Below are 19,189 nucleotides of genomic sequence, written 5' to 3' on the forward strand. Positions count from 1 at the left end.
GACGCGACGACACCGGAAGCCGGCCTCCCCCCCCCCACGCCTTGATGGACGTTCTGCGCCACCAATCAGATGAGCGAAGGGGGGCGGATCCCACTCCCTTAAAGCCACATTATCCCAGGCTGGAGGGAGAAACTTTCTGAAGGGTCCCTCACGATTAAATATTCTGCTGTGACCATTTAAATTCACGAATTGAAAGCAGAAAGCTCAGAAAGGCGTGGTAAGTAGTTGTAGTGCTGGCTGTTCCCAGAAGGTAGACATATTTTAGCAAACACGATGGATGCTGGAAATCCAAAGCAACACAGACAGACACAAACTCAGTAGGTCCGGCGGCACCGACGTTCCAGGCCAAGACCCTTCGGCAGCACTGGGGAGGAAATCAGGCGAGAAGAAGGAGTGCAAGCTGGTAGGTGACAGCGTTGGGAAGTCAATTGGTGAAAGAGATAAAGGGGAAATCTGTCAGGAGAGGAAAGCAGCCCATGGAAGGAAGGGAGGGAGGGAGAAGCACCAGTGAGAGGCAGGTGAGGTGAAAGAGGAAAACGGGAATGGTGAGGGGTGTGTGAGTGGAGGGGTGGAGGGAGTGGGGGGGTGAGGGGTGGGGGTGGGGAGGTGAATGGTGGGGGTGGGGTAGGGGGTGTGTTGGGGCAGCCGGGGTAGTATTGAGGAGTGGGGTGGGTGGTGGATGGGGCTCTGGGGGGGTGATGATGGAGGGGGTTGGGACAGTTACTTGTAGATCGAAAAAGTCACTGTTTATGCCATCCGGTTAAAGGCTACCCAGGCGGAATGTAAGGGGTTGCCCCTCGAACCTGTGTGGCTTCATCGTGGCAGTAGAGGAAGCCATGGACTGACACGTCGGAATAGGAATGGGAAATGGAGTTGAAATGGGTGGCTGTCGAGAGATCCTGCTTTTCGTGGTGGACGGATCCCATCTCAGACGCTGTCTGTTCAATCTCCTGCCATCTGGTAGGAGACACAGAAACATCTTAGCCAAGACAGCAAGGCTGAAATACAGCTTCTTCCCCAGGGCTGTTGTGCAGCTGAATAATGCTACAACCCGGCTTGCCAATGGTCTTTGAGTGTTAAGGTCTATCAAAGTCACTTGTTGCAAGTAAGTATAGGAATTGTCCGTGCATTGTAAGTTATCTGTTTTGCATGGAGTGGAGTAGCACCACAATCTCATTCTCTTGAGCAATGACAATAAAGTTCTATTCTATTCTGATCAGAATATATTTAATAATACAAAGTGCAAAACGAGAGGTGTCATCTATAGCAACACACATCAAAGTTGCTGGTGAATGCAGCAGGCCAGGCAGCATCTCTAGGAAGAGGTACAGTGGACGTTTCAGGCCGAGACCCTTCGTCAGGACTAACTGAAAGAAGAGCCAGTAAGAGATTTGAAAGTGGGAGGAGGAGGGGGAGGGATGGAGCCAAGAGCTGGACAGGTGATTGGCAAAAGGGATATGAGAGGATCATGGGACAGGAGGCCCAGGGAGAAGGAAAAGTGGGGGGGGGGACCCAGAGGATGGGCAAGGGGTATAGACTATAGAGGGAGAAAAAGGAGAGTGAGAGAAAGAATGTGTGTATACAAATAAATAACGGATGGGGTACGAGGGGGAGGTGGGGCATTAGCAGAAGTTAGAGAAGTCCACGTTCATGCCATCAGGTTGGAGGCTACCCAGACGGAATATAAGGTGTTGTTCCTCCAACCTGAGTGTGGCTTCATCTTTACAGTAGAGGAGGCCATGGATAGACATGTCAAAATGGGAATGGGACATGGAATTAAAATGTGTGGCCACTGGGAGATCCTGCTTTCTCTAGCAGACAGAGCATAGGTGTTCAGCAAAACGATCTCCCAGTCTGCGTCGGGTCTCGCCAATATATAGAAGGTCACATCGGGAGGACCAGACGCAGTATATCACCCCAGCCGACTCACAGGTGAAGTGTCGCCTCACTATAGGTTCATGGGCCATTCAAATAGGGCAGCACCATAGCATAGTGACTGAAGAGCCAGTGACCCAGGTTCAATTCCCACTGCAGTCTGGAAGGAGTTTGTACATTCTCCCCATTACCACATGGGTTTCACGGGGCTCTCCAGTTACCTACCACCACCCGAAGGCATACAGGTAGAAGGTTATAGACATGAGAAAAGTCTGCAAATGCTGGAAATTCAAAGCAACACACACAAAATGCTGGAGGAACTCAGCAGGACAGGTAGCATCCATGGAAGAGAGAATTCAGGGAGTTAGGTAGGAAGCTAAAAAGCAGGATCATTAGGGTAGTAATCTCAGGATTGCTGCCTGTGCCACATGCTAGCGAGTGTAAGAATCGCATGATCAGGCATATAATGTGTGGCTGAGAGACTGGTGTAGGGGGCAGGCATTCAGATCCTGGTTCACTGGGGCCCCTTCTGGGGGAGGTATGACCTGTACAAAAAGGACGGGTTACACCTGAACCCAAAGGGGTCCAATATCCTAGAGGGCACATTTAACAGAGCTGTTAGAGAGGGTTTAAACTAATTTGGCAGGGGGATGGGAACCGGAATGATAGGGCTGAGGAAGGGGAAAACAGAAATTAATCAAAGATAGCATGCAACAGAGATTATAGAAAGAACAGGCAGGGGATGAGGCTTAATCACAGCCAGTGGCATGAGTTACAGGGCAATAGACACATGGACAATCTTAAAATTCAGCTACAGATTGGCAAATATGACGTTCTGGCCATCTCTGAAATTTGGCTAAAGGATGGCTGCCATTGGGAGCTGAACGTCCAAAGATATACAGTGTATCGAAAAGATAGGTTAGTAGGCAGAGGGGGTGGTGTGGCCCTGTGTAAAAGAAATAATATTAAATCGTTAGAAAGAGATGACATTGGATTAGAAGGTGTAAGGTCTCTGTGGGGTGAGTTGAGAAATGGCAAGGGTAAAAGGACTCTAATAGCATTTGTATACAGGCCTCCAAACAGCAGCCGAGATGTGGATTACAAATTACAGCAGGAGATAGAAAAGGCGTGACAGAAGGGCAATGTCATGATAATCTTTGGGGATTTTAACATGAAAGTGGATTGGGAAAACCAGGCCAGTACTGAACCTCGAGAGAGAATTTGTAGAATGTCTAAGGAATGGCTTTTTAGAACAGCTTGTTGTTGAGCCCACTACGAGATCAGCTGTGCTGGATTGGGTGTTGTGCAATGATCCGGAGGTGATGAGAGAGCTTAAGGTTAAGGAACCCTTAGGGAACAGTGATCACAATATGATTGAATTCATATTGAAATTAGAGAGGGAAAAAATAAAATCCAGTGTGTTGGTATTTCAGTGGAATAAAGGAAATTACAATGACATGAGAGGGGAACTGGCTGAAGTTGACTGGAAGGGGACATTTGCAGGAAGGACAGCAGAGCAGCAACGGCTGGAGTTTCTATGAAAAATGAGGGAAGTGCAAGACAGATACATTCCAAATAAGAAGAAATTTTCAAAGGGATGAAGGACACTACCATGGCTGACAAGTGAAGTCAGAGCCAAAGTAAAAGCAAAAGAGAGGACATACAAGGAAGCCAGAGCTAGTGGGAAAGTAGAGGATCGAGAAGCTTTTAAAAACTTGCGGAAGGAAACTAAGAAGGTCATTAGGAAGGAAAAGCTGAATTATGAAAGGAAGCTAGCGGCTAATATCAAAGAAGATACTAAAACCTTTTTTAAGTATATAAAAGGTAAAAGAGAATCGAGGATAGATATAGGATCAATAGAAAGTGATGCTGGAGATATTGTAATGAGAGATGCAGGGATGGCAAAGGAACTGAATGCGTATTTTACAATCGGTCTTCACAGTGGAAGATGTTTGCAGTATACCAGACATTCAAGAGTGTCAGAGAAGTGAAGTTTTTGCAGTGAAAATTATGACTGAGAAGGTGCTCAGGAAGCTTAATGGTCTGAGGGTGGGTAAATCTCCTGGACCTGATGGAATGCACCCTCGGGTTCTGAAGGAAGTGGCTGGGGAGATTGCGGAGGCATTAACGATGATCTTTCAAGAATTGATAGACTCTGGCACTGTACCGAAAGACTGGAAAATTGCAAATGTTACTCCACTATTTAAGAAGGGTGAGAGGCAGCAGAAAGAAAACTATGGTTCCGCTTCTACTACCCATTGATCTTTCCCCTATTCCTCCTTCACTTTTCCTGCTTATCACCTCCCTGCTTCCCCTCCCCCACCCCTTTATCTTTCCCCTTACTGGTTTTTCACCTGGAACCTACCAGCCTTCTCCTTCCCACTCTCCCCCCACCTTCTTTATAGGGCCTCTGCCCCTTCCCTGTACAGTCCTGACAAAGGGTTCCGGCCCAAAACGTCGACCAATCTTTTCCACGGATGCTGCCCGACCTGCTGAGTTCCTCCAGCGTGTTGTGAGTGTTGCTTTGACCCCAGCATCTGCGGAGTATTTTGTGTTTAGGAAACTAAAGCCTGACATCAGTGGTTGGGAAGTTGTTGGAATCAATCGTTAGAGATGAGATTACAGAGTACCTGGAGGCACATGACAAGATTGGCCAAAGCCAGCATGGTTTCCTGAAAGAAAAATCCTGCCTGACTAACCTACTGCAATTCTTTGAGTCAATTACAAGCAGTGTAGACAAAGGAGATGCAGTAGACATGGTGTACTTGGATTTTCAGAAGGCCTTTGACAAAGTGCCACAGATGAGTCTGCTTAGTCCTTGGAATTACAGGGGAGTTATTCGCATGCGTGGAGCATTGGCTGGTCGGCAGAAAACAGAGTGGAAATAAGAGGATCCTATTCTGGCTGGCTGCCAGTTATCAGTGGAGTTCCACAGGGGTCGTCAGTGTTGGGACGGCTGCTTTTTATGATGTATGTCACTGATTTGGACTACGGTATTAATGGATTTGTGGCTAAATTTGCCGAAGATACAAAGATAGGTGGAGGAGTGTGTAGTGTTGAAGAAACAGAGCCTGCAGAGAGACTTAGATAGTTTAGGGGAATGGGCAAAGAAGTGGCAAATGAAATACAATGTTGGAAAGTGTATGGTCATGCACTTTGGTGGAAGAAATAAACAGGCAGCCTATTATTTAGATTGGGAGAGAATTCAAAATGCAGAGATGCGAAGAGACTTGGGAGTCCTTGTGCAGGATACCCTAAAGGATAACCTCCAGGTTGAGTCAGTTGTGAAGAAGGCGAATGCAATGTTGGCATTCATTTCTAGAGGTACAGAATATAAGAGCAGGGATGTGATGTTGAGGCTCTATAAGGCACTCATGAGACCACACTTGGAGTATTGGGTGCAGTTTTGGGCTCCTTATTTTAGAAAGGATATACTGACATTGGGGAGGGTTCAGAGAAGATTCACGAGAATGATTCCAGGAATGAAAGGGTTACTGTATGAGGAACATCTGGCAGCTCTTGGGCTGTATTCCCTGCAGTTCAGGAGAATGAGGGGGGATCTCATAAAGACATTCCAAATGTTAAAGGGCTGAACAGATTAGATATGGCAAAGTTATTTCCCATGGTAGGCGATTCTAGGACAAGGCAGCACGACTTCAGGATTAAATGACATCCATTCATGAGTGGCTGTGGAGGCCAAGTCATTGGGTGTATGTAAGGCAGAGATAGATAGGTTCTTGATTAGCCAGGGCATCAAAGGGTACGAGGTGAAGGCAGGGGAGTGGGGATGACTGGAAGAATTAGATCAGCCAATGATTGAATGGCAGAACAGACTCAATGGGCCGAATGGCCTACTTCTGCTCCAATATCTTGTATATTTTATGAAATAAATAAACAGTTGACATTTCAGGACAAGATTCTTCATCAGGACTGAGAAGGAAGAGGGATGATACCAGAATAAATGGGGGGCCGGAGGGGAAGGAGGCTAGCTGAAGGTCAAGGGCTGCAGAGGAAGGAATCTGATAGGAAAGGAGAGGGGACCATAGGGGAAGGGGGGGGAGGCGACCCGGGGAAAATGATAGGCAGGTGAGAAGAGGTAGAAGGTCAGAGTGGGGACTAGAGGCGGGGGGATTAGTTTAATTGGACACATGGGTGTAATTGGGGACAGTACTGCGTTGGTGAGTCCTGTTACTGTGCCGTATCTATAAATAAATGAACAGCATCTGCTGGTACAGGGGAAGAAACCTTTCCAAAATGTTGAATGTGTGCCTTCAGGCTCCTGTACCTCCTACTTGATGGTAGCAATGAAAAGGCAGTATGTTATGAATGTTGACATTGAAAATGGAAGTTAACAAAAATGATTCTAAGATTGAATATGAGGAGTGTTTGATGGCTCTGGGCCTGTACTCGCTGAAATTCAGAAGAATGAGGAATGACCTCTTTGAAATCTATCAAAAATTGAAAGGCCTCAGTAGAGTGGATGTGGAGAGGATGTTTCCTATGGTGGGAGAGTCTAAGACCAGAGGGGACAGATAGAGTGGATGTGGAGAGGATGTTTCCTATGGTGGGAGAGTCTAAGACAACAGGACACAGCCTCAGAATAGAGGGGCGTCCTTTTAGAACAGAGGAGGAACTTCTTTAGCAAGAGAGTGGTGAATCTGTGGAATTTGTTGCCACAGGTGGCTGTGGAGGCCAAGTCATTGGGCATATTTAAGGCAGAGGTTGATAGATTCTTAATTAGTCAGGGCATGAAGGGATACAGGGAGGAGGAAGGAGTTTGAGGCTGAGAGGGAAAATGGATCAGTCATGATGAAATGGTGGAACAGACTCGATGGGCCAAATGGCCTAATTCTGCTCCTCTACCTTATGGTCTTATGATAGGTGCTGCCTTTTTAAAGCAGCATGAAGATATCCTCGATGTTTTATCCCGTAATACTCAATGTTTTGGGTAATCATTTTAAGGCAAAAGTTTCACTGCACCTCACTGCATGCAGCAATAATAAATCAATTCCAGTTCCAAGGAAGGGGCAAATGAAATTCATTGTGAAGATACGAGAGGTGGTTTTGGTCCTGATGAAGGGTCTCAGCCCGAAAAACCAACTGTTCATTCATTTCCATGGATGCTGCCTGACCTGCTGAGTTCCTCCAGCATTTTGTGTGTGTTGCTCCGGATTTCCAGCACCTGTAGAATCTCTTGTGTTTATGTGAACTGATGCATTGTGCTCAGTAGAATAATAGAGGCATTGATTAATATAGGTCATTCCTTGGTCCCCTTACCTAGCTGATCAAAATCCCCTTGTAGTTTTTTTTAATTACTTTTTTCACTATCTGCAATCATGTCTATTTGAGTGTCATCTGATATAAGGTATGGAAGGACAGAGGGGATACTGTACTAAATGATGCAGGAGCAGAGGGATGTGGAAGTATTGGAGATAGACGATTGTTAAAAACATGGCCTACAATAAATCTTGGGAATTAACAGAATTGGAGTAAGTCAGAATCAAGTTTAATATCACTGGCATTTTGTGAAATTTGTGTTTATGCAACAGCCTGTACATTGCAATACATACTAAGAACTAGATTAAAGTATATTTTTATATACTTACTGGTGTATGTTATATTTCTATACATATATACACACACGCATATATACACACAATGTCCATGGGTTCAATGTCAATTCAGAAATCTGATGGCAGAGGGGAAGAAGCTGTTGCTGAATCGTTGAGTGTGTGTCTTCAGGCTCCTGTATCTCCTCCCTGATGGTAGCAATGAGAAGGCGGCATGTAAACACAAAATAATCTGCAGGTGCTGGGGTCAAAGCAACATTCACAACACACTGGAGGAACTCAGCAGGTCGGACAGCATCCGTGGAAAAGATCGGTCGACGTTTTGGGCCGGAACCCTTCGTCAGGACTGAAGAGGGAAGGGGCAGAGGCCCTATAAAGCAGGTGGGGGGAGGGTGGGAAGGAGAAGGCTGGTAGGTTCCAGGTGAAGAACCAGTAAGGGGAAAGATAAAGAGGTGGGGGAGGGGAGGCAGGGAGGTGATAGGCAGGAAAGGTTTAGAAAGAATAGGGGAAAACACAATGGGTAGTAGAAGGAGGCAGAACCAAGAGGGAGGAGATAGGCAGCTGGGGGAGGGGGCAGAGTGACAGGGATAGGGGAAGGGAGGGGGAGGGAATTACCGGAAGTTGGAGAATTCTATGTTCATACCAAGGGTCTAGAGACTGCCCAGATGGTATATGAGGTGTTGCTCCTCCAACTTGAGTTTAGCCTCATCATGGCAGTAGAGGGCAGCATGTCCTGGGTGCTGAAGGTCCTTAATGATTGATGCCACCTTTTTGAGGCATCGCTCCTTGGAAATGTTCTGAATGCTGGCGAAGCTAATGCCGATAATGGAGCTGACTAATTTTACTGACTAATTTTACAACTTTCTATAGCTTATTTCATTCCCCCCCATACCAGATGGTGATGCAGCCGATTAGAATACTCTAATGGTACATCTGTAAAAAAATTTGCGAGTGCCTTTGGTGACATACCAAATCTCCTCAAACTCATAGCAGTGATATTGGAGGGAAAATATCATGGTACGATTTGGAAGCAAGGAAGAAAATTTGCAAATTGAGGCATTGCTTAAACAGGGACCATGTTAGGCCAGTAAGCACTATCAGCAATAAATTAGAGATATGATGCAAGTGGGATGCATTCAGACGACCTCCGGATGACCTCATGTCTACAGAGAAGAGGCTGGTCAGGAAGAGTCTGAACAGTCAGATGATTACGGAGGAGGACGTGAGCAAAAATGAACTATTCTGCGGCTGAGTTGGACTCCTCCAATACACTCTCTTATACTTTATTGTCGCCAAACAATTGATAGTAGAACGTATAATCATCACAGCAATATTTGATTCTGTGCTTCCCGCTCCCTGGATTACAAATTGATAGTAAATATTAAAAATTTAATTTATAAATCATAAATATAAAAATGGGAAGTAAGGTGGTGCAAAAAAAAACTGAGAGGCAGGTCCGGATATTTGGAGGGTACGGCCCAGATCCGGGTCAGGATCCGTTCAGCAGTCTTATCACAGTTGGAAAGAAGCTGTTCCCAAATCTGGCCGTACGAGTCTTCAAGCTCCTGAGCCTTCTCCCAGAGGGAAGAGGGACGAAAAGTGTGTTGGCTGGGTGGGTGGTGTCCTTGATTATCCTGGCAGCACTGCTCCGACAGCGTGCGGTGTAAAGTGAGTCCAAGGACGGCAGAGTGGTTTGTGTGATGTGCTGCGCCGTGTTCACGATCTTCTGCAGCTTCTTCCAGTCTTGGACAGGACAACTTCCATACCAGGTTGTGATGCACCCTAGAAGAATGCTTTCTACGGTGCATCAATGAAAATTAGTGAGGGTTTCGGGGACAGGCCAAATTTCTTTAGTTTTCTCAGGAAGTAAAGGCGCTGGTGGGCCTTCTTGGCAGTGGACTCTGCTTGGTTGGACCAAGTCAGGTCATTTGTGATATTGACCCCGAGGAACTTAAAGCTTTTGACCTGTTCCACTTGCGTACCACCGATGTAAATTGGGTCGTGCAGTCCACTACGCCTTCTGAAGTCAACAACCAATTCCTTCGTCTTGCTGACAATGAAGGATAGGTTATTGTCTTCACACTATGCCACCAGGTTCTTAATTTCCTCTCTGTACTCAAACTCCTCATTACCTGAGATACGGCCTACAATTGTTGTGTCATCAGCAAACTTATATATTGAGTTTGATGGAAACTTGGCTACACAATCATGGGTGTACAGTGAGTACAGCAGGGGGCTGAGTACACAGCCTTGTAGGGCACCGGCGCTCAGAGTGATTGTAGAGGAGAGCTTGTCCCCTATTTTTACAGCCTGGGTGCTGTCTCTGAAGAAGTTGAAGATCCAGCTGCAGATCTGAGTGCTAAGGCCCAGGTTCCGGAGCTTAGGAATCAGTTTATTTGGAATGATGGTATTAAAGGCAGAGCTGTAGTGAATGAAAAGGAGCCTTACGTATGCGTCTTTATTCTCCAGGTGTTCTAAGGAGGAATGTAGGGTCAGAGAGATGGCATCTGCCGTTGACCTGTTGCTCCGGTGGGCAAATTGCAAAGTGTCGAGGTTGACTGGTAGGCTGTGGTCGATGTGTGCCATAACCAATCTCTCGAAGCACTTCATAGCAATTGATGTCAGAGCCACAGGTCGATAGTCATTCAGGCATGTCACCTTGCTCTTCTTCGGCACCGGGATTATCGTTGCCTTCTTAAAATACGAGGGGATCTTAGACTGAAGCAAGGAGCAGTTGAAGATGTCAGCAAACACTCAAGCTAGCTGGCTTGCACGGGCCCAGAGAACCCCTCCTGGGACGCCATCTGGGCCCGTCGCCTTCCTTGGATTTATCTTCAGGAAGGCCCTTCTAACGTCCTCCTTGGTGACGATGAATCTCGATGCCACCAGGTCCGGTTCATCAGGAGGGAGCGGGATGCTCCTCTTCTGTTCGAATCTTGCGTAGAATATAGTAAGTTCGTCAGGAAGAGAACTCTCATGTCTCTTAACTCCCATGTCAATGATTTGCCTTGCTCAATGAGAATTGGGTAGTTGTCTGAGAGATTGGGACCAAGGATTTTGTCCTGGGATTGGAGGCCCATATGTGTGTGTGGGTGGGATGTTGTTGCTTGTGAATGTTGTGGGCATGCTATGTTGTGTGGTGACACTCACTGGCTGCCGCCAGCACATCTTTATAGTGAGATACGTCGTTTGCATTAACAACCAGCACAACCTATGTTTCGATGTACAAGTGATCAGTAAATTAATCTGTATATAATCTAAATCTGCTATGACTGGATCGTTCGTGCATTATTGCCACTGACAGGAAAAGCTGCACTATCACACACCTTCCACTAGATGTCACCCACTACTACAAAAAGCCAGCCCCCGACTCCACAGGGGAATTCTGACAACCCAGTAATCCCCGAGATCCCCATTTAGTGGTAATCGGAACTAAGTAATTCCCCTTACTCAAAGATTAGTTTATTTGTCACACACATTTCAAAATATATAGTGAAATATGCTGTTTGCGTCAACAACCATCTTAGGATGGCCGGTAGTGTGGTGGTTAGCACAACGCTTTATTGTACCAGTGACCCAGGTTCAATTCCCACCACTGACTGTAAGGAGTTTGTACATTCTCCCCGTGACCGTGTGGGTTTCCTGTAGGTACTCCAGCTTCCTCTCACAGTCCAAAAACCTACTGTTCTTTGATTAAATCTTGCCCAAGACCCAGAACTCTGACACTATCCTCCGACAGCATCGATGGGGAAGAGGGGGAGGGGGAGAAACTTTGAACACAGGATCCTCTCTTCGGGGACAGCGAGTGAGAGGGTGGTGGAGAGGAAGAGAGACAGTCATTTGTAGACATCTTCCTCCAGTAGCAGCCAGTGAGAAGTCGGTGATTGTAAATTGTCCCGTAATTAGGCCAGGGTTTAATCAGCTCAAAGGGCCAGAAAGGCCTACACCGCGATGTATCTTAAAAAAATGCCATCACAGTGAGAATGTGATGGCAGCAGCCTGCAAGTGTCACCATTCCTCCAGCACAAACAGCATGTTCACAAATCACCCCTACATTTTTCAGATATGGGAGGCAGCCACAGGGAAAATTACAAACTTCTTACATACTGTGGTGGGAATTGAACCCAGATCACTGGCATTGTAGAGCGTCATGCTAACCGCTATATTACCAAGGCATGATGAAAGGAAGAGACCAGTGGCCAGGTTATAAATGTGCTGTTGCATATTCTGTTTCCTTTGGATATTGCTATTTATCTTGAAGATGTGAATTATCACACTGTAAGCAGGTTATGGCCTCCAAGAGGACTGCAATCTTGTCGTAGGATTCTGATATGTCTATCCACGGCCTCTACTGTAAAGATGTAGCCACACTCAGGTTGGGGGAACAACACCCTATATTCTGTCTGGGTAGCCTCCAACCTGATGGCATGAACATTGACTTCTCTAACTTCTGCTAATGCCCCACCTCCCCCTCGTACCCCATCCGTTATTTATTTATATATACACACATTCTTTCTCTCTCTCCTTTTTCTCCCTCTGACTATACCCCTTGCCCATCCCCTGGGTTTTTCCCCTCCTCCCCCTTTTCCTTCTCCCTGGGCTTCCTGTCCCATGATCCTCTCATATCCCTTTTGCCAATCACCTGTCCAGCTCTTGGCTCCATCCCTCCCCCTCCTGTCTTCTCCTATCATTTTGGATCTCCCCCTCCCCCTCCCACTTTAAAATCTCTTACTAGCTCTTCCTTCAGTTAGTCCTGACGAAGGGTCTCGGCCCAAAACATCGACTGTACCTCTTCCTAGAGATGCTGCCTGGCCTGCTGTGTTCACCAGCAACTTTGATGTGTGTTGCTTGGATTTCCAGCATCTGCAGAATTCCTCGTGGTAGGATTTGGAGTCTTGCATGCCTCGATGACCCAGAGTGTTATGTTGTCTGGAATCGGGCTTTGTGTTTTGGCTCTTGTTAGGGTCAGCCGTGCCCAACAGGTCAAAGGGTAGAGGCCAGATTCAGAGTGGTCCACCAGTCCTCCAGGTTCAGGGGTTCAGCTCAGGGCTAGCAACCCTGACTGGTCAAACAAATCTGTTACGGAAACAGCAATGAAGAATCCTTCTACACCTGAGTGCGACGGTATTCCTGAGTCTCCACCCGGGAATTTTATTTAGTTATTCAATAAGTCTTTCTGGTCCTTTGAGCCGCACTACCCAGCAATCCCCCGATTTTTAACCCTAGCCTAATCACAATACAATTTGCAATGACCAATTACCCTACTCACTGGGACATCCCTGTACCGTGCGAAACCCACGTGGTCACAGGGAAAACATAGAAACTCCTTACAGGCAATGGCAGGAACTGAGCACGGGTCACCTGTACTGTAGAGCATTGTGCTGACCACTACACTACCGTGCAGCTTGCAGGGCTGACAACGGTGAAAACCGAGAGGAGGCTGCTGTCACGATGAAGACAGAAGCCCTGAGCACTGTCAGAGATGGAAGATCTTCAACGCTGCCCCAAATGCCAGCAGCGTAACAGGCAGTAAGAAAGTGAGTAAGCAGGTTGCGATCTTCACAAACACCTGATAGAGACTGATATTTCCAGTGCAGTGATGGGCAGTGCAGCACAGTTAGATGCACCTGTTCTCAGACATGATCCAAACAAAGATGCTTCTGAAATTTATGGCAGATTTAAAGGATCCCACAAGCACAGTTAGGCCATAAGACACAGGAGCAGAATTAGGCCATTCAGCCCCAAGTCTGATCCACCATTCCATCATGGCTGATTTATTATCTGTCAACCCCATTCTCCTGCCTTCTCCCAATTATATTTGACACCCCTAATAATCAAGAATCTGCCAACTCCCACTTTAAATACACCCAATGAATTGGTCTCTACAACTGTCTCTGGCAATGAATTCCAGATTCACTACCCTCTGGATAAAGAAATTTCTCATCTTTTTTCTAAAGGAATGTTCCACTATTTAGATGCTGTGCCCTCTATAGGAAACATCCTCTGCACATCCTCTCTATCTAGGCCCTCCAATATTCGATCGGTTTCAATGAGACTCCCCCCTCATTCTTCTAAATTCCAGTGAGTACAGGCCCAGAGTCAAACACTCGTTATATATTAACCCTTTCATTCCTGGAATCATTCTCATGAACTTCCTCTGGACCCTCTCCAAAGCCAGCACATTATTTCTCAGATAAGGCACCCAAAACTGCTCACCAGTCCTATTGATTTAGTCATCCAAATCGTTGATGTACAACATGAAAAGTAGGGGATTCAACTCTGACCCCTATGGAACACCACTAGTCACTGGCTGCCAACTGGAAAAGACTCCCTTTATTCCACTCAGCTAGATCCATGTCTGCATCTTTCTTTTAATACCACGGCCTCTTGTGCAGCATCTTGTGAAAGGTCTTCTGAAAATCACTTCTACCGACTTTCCTGACTGTTCTCTTCAATGATGGAGTGAGTGAAGTTATCCCCTCTGGTTCAGGAGTCTGAAAGTTGAGGTGTAATAACAGTTCCTGAACCTGGTGGTGTGAGTCCTGAGGCTGCTGAATCTCCTTCCCAATGGCAGCAGCGAGAAGAGAGCATGTCCGGGATGGTAGGGGTCCCTGATGATGGATGTTGCTTTCCTGTGGCAGTGTTTCATGTAGATGTGCTCAATGGTAGGGTGGGTTTTACCCTGTTGTAATGTTTCCAATGTTACAACACTTCAAAAGGTACATGAGAGACTACAAAGCTGAGATTCTCATGAGGACATGCGTGGCACGGCCTCAGTCATTTGGAAAGACTCTGATTTTCGGTAACTTGTGAAAAGGCACGAGAGTGTGTGAGTGCAAGTCAGTGAGCTCCTTCTGTTCCATGATGCATCATTTCATTAAAACCATGAATGGTTGGCTGCTCTCAGTTCGAGTATGAGTCACCCCACTACGGGTGATATCTTTATTCCTTCAGCGAGTCGCTCCTGTTCTCAGAGCCCTGTACCACACTCAGCCTGTTTCTACTCTATGGTAAAGATTCAAAGTACATTTAATATCAAAGAATGTATAAATTGTACAACCTTGAGATTTGCTGACTTAAAGACAGCCACAAGGCAAGAAACCCGAAAGAACCCTATGAAAGAAAAAAAAGGCCAACACTTAATTTGCAGAGAGAAAGAGAATAAAAGCACAACTCATGCAAACAATAGAAGCAAGGCACAGCTTCATTCCGAACCAAACTGAGTCCTCAGATTCGGATCTCCAGAGCAGCCTGCAGTGGGCCCAAAGCCTGGGTCTCAGTTCCTCACATTAGTGGGGTAAATCGCCGCAAAGCTCACAACACGAAGCCTAGCAGTTGGAGCAGTCTCGCAGCGTCAGTGAAAGATCGACCCATCCCTCAACTCCTGTCCTGACACCCTGCCTTTCCAGTCCATCTGGGCCGGCATTTACGTGGTGCCCCACATTAGGACCAGGGCCCCCCTGCAGTGATACGCTCTGGGCCTAGACCTCGGTGCCCAGCCGGAAGCCGTTCTCAAGTGAGCTCAGAGTCAGATGGGCGTTGATTCTCCTCTCTGAATCGCTCACTCCAACCCCAAAGCCAATTCCCAGCACGGCTCATCTCTCGAATGCTCTTTGCCTTTGTTCACAGTGATAGCCTACCACAATTTACTTCAGGAAAGGTGTTGTAATTAATGTTTTTAGTCAAATGTCATACCTTTCGAACTGCCAGTGAGCTGTCGCCCGCCTTCAGTAGCGCCATCATAAGCAGGAAGTTGTACAGTTTGACCCATTCCCCCCAGTTCTTTTCTCATAGGCTTTTGACGTGCTACAATTGCACTCAGTAGCCACATTATTAGGTGCCACCTGTAAATAATAAAATAGCCACTGAGTGTATGTTCACGGTCTTCTGCTGCTGTAGCCCAGCCACTTCGAGGTTCAGAGATGCTCTTCTGCACACCACTGTTGTAATGTAGAACATAGACAAGTACAGTACAGGAACAGGCCCTTCGGCTCACAATGTTGTGCCAGACAATTAAATTAGAAACCAAATAGCCAACTCAACTACTCCCTCTGCCTACACAATGTCCGTATCCTTCCATTTTATTCATGGTTTTTTTGAGTTACTGTCACCTTCCTGTCAGCTTGAACCAGTTTGACCGTTCTTCTCTGACCCCTTTCATTAACAAGGGGTTTTCAACAGAGGCATATTGTACCTGCTATCCAATGCAATGAGGACTCCACAGATCTGTATATCAGCGAGACAAACAACCACTTCAGAAACAGATGGCCCAATATAGGAGGGCTAATACCTCTGGTTAAGACCCAGCTGTATATCTACACTTAGAGGATAAGGAACACTCCTTTGATGATAACAATGTGCACATTTTGGACAGGGAGCACAGGTAGTTTGAAAGAGGGGTTAAAGAAGCCATCTTTGTCAAACTGGAAAACCCATCCCTGATCGGAGGGGGTGGAGTGCGACTTCACCTATCAGCTACTTACAATGCAGTCTGAACATCTCCACCCCGGTGGCTCCACAACAGTTCACACCTCCATTCATGCAGAGATAAGACTAGTGACCCTCTCATTACCTCTGTGACTCTTAACAGCCCAAATGTGATTGCTATACCTTCAAACAACTCGCAGAGTTTATAAACCAGAAAACTACCCACCAAGGATCAGAACGGAAGAAGCCTCTTGGATGAGTGGCGAAACGTCTTCTAGACAACACAACAAGTCCTGTTGCCCTGATTTACTACTGATTGATATTTATCCAGTTCCTCTCTGAAAACTAACTTTGAATTTTCTTTCATCATAATTTCAGACAGTGTCAGGTCACTAAACCTGTTGATAGATTGAAACATCAGCACAGCAGGCACAGCTGTTGGAGGTCTCTGTTCTTGAGTGCGCTCCGTCTAGTGAGTCTGTTGATTCTCAAGCCAGATGAGCTGAAAACAGCAAACTGCTGGCCACTCTCACCGTGACAGGAGAGGTATCTCGTTCTCCCTCATTAGTGAGAGTGTGGGACTGGCTGAGGTGTCAAAGTGTTGGAATGGACAGTAGTTTTGGATGGACTTTACATTGTGGTCTCTGGGGCTTTGCTATTGCTTGTTTGGTGGTGGGATTTGATGCTTTTGCCGGGGCAAGTGGGAGGGGGGAGTTGAAGCTTTGCCGCTGCTTGTGAGGGGGCTCTAACATTCCTCCATGCATTCTTTGGAGCTTTTTTTTCCTGTTTCATGGACATTTGCAAAGTGCGCATATTTCAAGTTCCATACAGTATACATTCTATAATATTAATTTGAACTGTAGTCATCAACTCTTCTCTAGTCCTTTTGACATGACTGGCAAACCTACCCACCACACTCCTCCCCATGCACAGAATGAAGATTCTCCTTATTTTCCAAGGAAATTCCTTAATGATTTTGCTTAGCTGAACAGAATGTTCCTTTAATAGAGTCGTGAATTTGTTCAGAACAGAAACACGCTCTGCAGCCCTGTCTACCCATGTCAACTATTTCTCACATTTACACTTTTGGTCTGTATTCTTCAATGCTTTGCCCATGTGCCATTTGTCTCAGCTGACTAGGTAACTTCCTCAGTTTGAACTTCCCTCACACTGAATAGTGTGAACCTAATTGCAGAGAAGTCACACAAAATTAGAGGAAAAAAATCAACAAGGCTTTTCCAGATTCCTTAACAGGCAAAGTCAAAATCCAAAAAAACATACATTAATTAAACATTCCTACCTACCAAGACTTCACTTAGAAAAGATGGCTCAGAGACTGAACCAAGAGATGAGGAACAAGGAACTTGTGTAGGGCTATAAACAAGGCACAGATGATCACAATGGACTAATAATTAGCCTAATACGTAGGTGAGCAGGAAAGGGCTGGCCTTCTCATCTCTGCCTCCCTCTGGTGGCCAGTTTGAGGTGTGACACCACTGAGCTATCCACAATGAGCGGTGCTCCTACGCTGTTTGTCCCACTCCCATTAGGGAGGGAGCTGCGTAACATCCAGATCAGGCTACCAGGCTCAAAAACAATTCCTTTCCCCAAGCAGTAAATCTAATCAACACCTCCATCCATTAACTTGTGCCTCCACGCACCCAACTGCCACTACCTCATCATTTCCTGTCAGACACCTGTGTGCAGTTACACCCGTGCTGAGTGTCACTTTATTGACGTACAATTGTATGTAAGCAACCTTAAGTACTGATAGTTATTGTGTCTTTTTATACTGGTGTTCTACATCTTATTGCGTTTGTTGTGCTGCATCACACCTGGAGTAACAATTATTTTGTTCCCCTTTACACTTGCAAACTAGAAATAATATTGAACAATCTTGAATATTGAATCTTCCATCTTACCTCGAGAAAGCAGCATCCATCATCAAACCACCACCCTCCACCACCCAGGCCATGCTCTCTTCTCACTGCTGCCATCGGGAAGCAGGCAAAGAAGTCTTGTGTCCCACACCACCAAGTTCAGGAACAGTTATTAACCTTCAACCGTCAGACTCCTGAACTAACATGGTTAACTTCACTCGCCTTATCTCTGAACTGACCCCACAACCTATGGACTCACTTGCAAGAACTCTACAACTCCTGTTCTCAGTGTAATTTAATTACTATTTATTTTTGCACTGATTTGTTTGTCAGTTTTTGCTTATGTGTAATTTTTCATTGATTCGATTGTATTTCTTTGTTGTACTCTGTCATTTACAAATCTCAGGGTTGTATATGGTGAGAAATATGTCCCTCGATGATAAATTTACTTTGAAGATCAAGTGCCTGTCAAAATGTCTATTTAATGCATCTGAGCCTGCCACATCATCTGTCAGTGAGTTCCAGGTATAAACCACTCTCCATGTGGAAACTTCCCTTCAAATATCCTTCAAAACTCTACCTTCTCTTTTTAAAGATTTGACGCCTCATTTTGTGATACACCTAAAATGCCAGAATAGCTCTATCGGGTGGACTCTCAGCTTGAAGAAGCAACATGTCACATTCTTTCTGGGTGACTTGCAACATCGATTTTTCTAACTTCTAGTAATTTCTCCCCCTCCCCTTCTCTCTTTTCTCATTTGCTTTTCTCTCATTCATTCCCTTCTCCTCCTTGTGCCTCTCCTCCACCCCTTTCTCCCATGGTCCATTCTCCCCTCTTTTGGTCCATTATTTGTGCTCTGCCATTTAATCAGCTGATTTTTATCCTTCTCAACCCCATTTTCCTGCCTTTCTAATCTTTGATATCCTTACTAGTCAGAAAGCGATCAACCTCTGCTTTAAATATACCCAATGAATTCCACAGATTCACCACCCTCTGGCTAAAGAAATTACTCCTCATCTCCATTCTAAAATGGACATTCCTCTATTTTGAGGCTGTGCCCTCTGGACCTAGACTCCCCCACTACAGGAAAGATCCTTTTCACATCCACTCTATCGAGGCCTTTCAACATTCAATAAGTTTCAATGAGATTCCCCCTTCATTCTTCTAAATTCTAGTGAGTAGAGGCCCATAGCCTTCAATCGCTGCTCGTATGATAAGCCTTACATTCCCCAGAATCATTCTCATGAACCTCCTCTGAACCCTCCCCAATGCAAGGAGACAGTACACTGTTAAGAGCAAGATCCTTAAGAGTGTTGTTGAGCAAAGAGATCTTGGGATCCAAGTTCATAGCTCCTTGAAACAGGTCAATAAGGCGGTTAAAAAGGCTTATGGAATGTTGGCTTTTATTAGTTGAGGCACTGAGTTCAAAAGTCAAG

At 45.8% G+C, this 19,189-nt stretch overlaps 1 long non-coding RNA gene across 1 annotated transcript; it reads left to right on the forward strand.

Annotated features, from left to right (window-relative positions):
* The first annotated feature begins 108 nt into the window (after positions 1-108).
* Positions 109-18,165, forward strand: LOC140206413 (uncharacterized). Its single transcript, XR_011888141.1, has 3 exons — positions 109-403; positions 767-1,105; positions 17,752-18,165. It is a non-coding gene; the product is annotated as an uncharacterized lncRNA (long non-coding RNA).
* Positions 18,166-19,189: the final 1,024 nt, after the last annotated feature.

Source organism: Mobula birostris, chromosome 12 (assembly GCF_030028105.1).
Source record: "Mobula birostris isolate sMobBir1 chromosome 12, sMobBir1.hap1, whole genome shotgun sequence".
NCBI lineage: Eukaryota > Metazoa > Chordata > Chondrichthyes > Myliobatiformes > Myliobatidae > Mobula > Mobula birostris.